This window comes from Cnephaeus nilssonii, assembly GCF_951640355.1.
Source record: "Cnephaeus nilssonii genome assembly, chromosome: 17".
Taxonomy (NCBI): domain Eukaryota; kingdom Metazoa; phylum Chordata; class Mammalia; order Chiroptera; family Vespertilionidae; genus Cnephaeus; species Cnephaeus nilssonii.
In genome coordinates this window covers 25,304,205-25,307,402 of record NC_137088.1, presented here as the reverse complement: position 1 = coordinate 25,307,402, position 3,198 = coordinate 25,304,205, and the positions used below count along the sequence as shown (strand labels likewise).

At 53.3% G+C, this 3,198-nt stretch overlaps 1 pseudogene across 1 annotated transcript; it reads right to left on the bottom strand.

Annotated features, from left to right (window-relative positions):
* Nucleotides 1–379: 379 nt before the first annotated feature.
* Nucleotides 380–2,678, bottom strand: LOC307113428 (serine/threonine-protein kinase DCLK2-like; annotated as a pseudogene). The gene is made up of 3 exons: nucleotides 2,402–2,678; nucleotides 2,153–2,294; nucleotides 380–1,956 (listed from the first exon to the last, which is right to left on the bottom strand). The product of its transcript is annotated as a serine/threonine-protein kinase DCLK2-like (transcript).
* Nucleotides 2,679–3,198: the final 520 nt, after the last annotated feature.

The window sequence follows — 3,198 nt, the reverse complement described above, 5'->3', positions numbered from 1 at the left end:
GAAAGCCAGTCCTCCAGCCCGGCAGCAGGGAAGGCGCCCCGCCTCCCCCTCCAGGACACCCACCCAGGGACAGATGCAGTTCTAACTTCTCGGTAAGAAGAGGAACACTCTGAGTTACTTAAATAAGGGAAAGAAAGGTCTTGGCTCATCCAAAGTGTTTCTATTAAAATGCATTAAAGGCTGGGAAAAGGTTGCACATTGTCCTGGTGACGCTGTAAAACATCCATTGAACGGAAAATCGGGCCATTGAAAACAAGCCGCTCCGAATATGTCCCCAAAGCGGACGCTGCATATGCCACCCCAGGCACTGAGGACAGAGCCCATGGGAGCCCACAGCCAGCGGCCGGCGGTCAGCACAGGGAGGCGCAGGCCCTGGGGGTCAGTCACGGTGAAGACTGACACCCTGCGTGCTCCCAGCCCGGGGTGGTGCGGGGAGGAGAGGAGATTCCGGGGTGTCAGGGGCCAGGGCTGCCGCCCCACACACAGGGATTTCTGGGCGGAGAGAGGAAATGGACAGGTGGGCTCCATCTCGGGTCGGCCGGCTGCTGACCTGAGTGTTTGCTGCAGATCTGCCCCTCCTTATCTAGAGCCGCGTTCAGGATCACGGAGACCCGGGTGGTGGTGCTGTTCTGTTGGGGAAGCGCGTTATTCAAGTGCTGTTTTAGGTTACCTGTTCCTTCAGCCTGTATATTATTCTCCTGGGAGGCGTCATCTGACACCCAGGGGTGACTCAGGCTTTGTCCCGAAGTTGACCTGAAGCATCTGGCTGATTAATTCCTTTGTGGAGTCCGTGCCATTTTCCCAGTAGGGTGCTGGGAACTTGAGCTTCCAGGCCAAGGTCTGATCAAAGAGGTCTTCTGGAGATTGTTCTCACTTCAGAATGGTGGAACTCCACAGAGATGTATGTACGAGATCACGCCTGCGGCCCAAATGACCACCTTCAGGCCACAGCCGGTTGCAGCAATGATTTCTGGAGCCACGTAAGTTGGTGTGCCACCGACTGTGTACAAGGGGCCTTCCACCACAGCGGCCAGCCCGGAGTCTCCCAGTTTCAAGGACTTGGTTCCATCGGGGTACTCACACACCAAGAGGTTCCCCGGCTTGAGGTCCCTGTGCACCATGTAGAGGCCCTGGAGGTCCCTGGGAGCGCTGGCCAGGTTGTACACCAGAGCACTGCCATCTCGCTTGGTGTCCTTGGCTGAAGAGGTAATTGCATCAAAGAGATCTCCACCTTCGACCAAGTCCATTACCAGGAAGAGCTCGCTGTCCGTTTCCATCTCCTCCACCGGCATGATGATGTTCGAGTGTTTCACTTGGCGCAGGGTGGACACTTCATTCTCGACCAGGTGTTCCTTTCCACAACATTTGGCTTTGTGCATCACCTTTAGGGCAAACTCCTTTCTGGTGGACCAGGCCACCCACTCTTTGACTACTGCAAAATTGCCATCGCCAATAACCTTTCTAATTTTGTACTTCTCGAGAAGAGTCGAGGATTCAATGCACCTGTTTCCATTCACGCCTTTGGGACTCAGGCAACGGTCAAGTTCAGGTCCACCATTTATGTTGGAAGAAGATCTGCCATGTGTGGAAATCTGCTTTAATCCTCTGAAACTTCCTGGGCTAGTTGGAGAGGAACTGGAACATTTCCTTGATTTAGGAGTGGAGAGCTGGCTGCTGGGGGTTTCATTAACTGAGGCTGGTGACCGGCTGCCACGAGGGGGTCCAGGGCTCTTGGATCCAGAATACTTAGCTGAGGAGCGAGAACACAATGACTTCAAGACCAGGCATTCGCTGTGATCCAGGACAAAGTCATCTTGGGCGTAACGGAATTTTTGAGGCCCACATGCGATAAAAACATTGTCATCACCAAAAAAGTCTTGCAGGCAAGTAACCTACTTTCCGTCCAGTGTGCAGAGCCTCTTGGTCACTGCTGAGTCTAGTTCAGTGGTCGGCAAACTGCAGCTCGTGAGCCACATGTGGCTCTTTGGCCCCTTGAGTTTTTAGCAAAGGCCAGCTTAGGAGGACCCTAGTTAAGTTAATAACAATGTACCTACCTATGTAGTTTAAGTTTTAAAAATTTGGCTCTCAAAAGAAATTTCAGTCATTGTACTGTTGATATTTGGCTCTGTTGACTAATGAGTTTGCCGACCACGGGTCTAGTTGAATGGCTTCAGTGATACCAGTTAAGATTTGTTCAAAGGAATGAGTGGTCTTTTTATTCAGAAGGATCCACATGGCTTTTCTAGGCTTCACTCCGCTTCGAATCACAGCCACTAACTTGGGTTTGATGAAATCTTCACTTCACTTGCTGGCTTCTTGGTGTATGGTGAGGACGCCCTGGGGCAGGTGCAGATTGTCCAACAGGGGGCGGGTGAGCTCCATGAGCAGCGCATCCAAGGACCAGAAGCAGTCGCTGGAGATGGCAAACACCAGCTCTTGAAGTAGCCGTAGAAGGGCGCCTTCTTGGCCTTCTTCTCAGAGCTCAGGGCCTGCAGGGTCTGCGTGCGGTAGAAGCTGCAGTGGGCACTCTGTGCATGGCTGGGGATGAGCCTGATCCCCTTGGGGCCTGAGCTGCTGCTGCCCCCAGAGGAGCTGGGCGTCCCTCTCTGGGACCCAGGCCGCGGCCTTTTGTCCTGTTCCTCCAAGTGCTCCACCTCAGTGCTCCTGGTGCTGGCCATCGTGGCTACTCCGAGGGCTCCCATTCAGAGCCTGCAGGTAGCAGTGTCAAAGCGAGAACCAGCTCAGAGAAGCCTGGCGCCTGGCCGTGAGGGGCCTTACAGCACCGGGACACCTGCTCTAGTATCCCGCCCTCTCCTCTCAGGTGGAGCCGCCCAATGCCCATCTTCTTTATGTATTTCTGATTCTCCCAAGTGTCAGCCAAGAACAAAAGCAGCCTTAAAGTCCCCACTATCACCCAGATATACTGGCACATGGCCCTGGTTGCCCTCCGATTTTAGAATCCCAGTTTTGAAAATGAAATTCCAGTGTTAGTCTTAGAGTTTAACTTATAGCCACTCATTTGGGCAGGGAAAACCTCCCACTCCTCTCGGTACTGTCTGTGCTTAGCACATTGCTGGGCACATAGTAGGTGATCAGAAAAAAGATTTAGTAGACCACTGTTTCAGCCACTGACTCAGGACAGCTGGTTGTGCTTCCCTTTACTCATGCCTGGCTTTCCACGGGCTCCTGTGGGCTAGG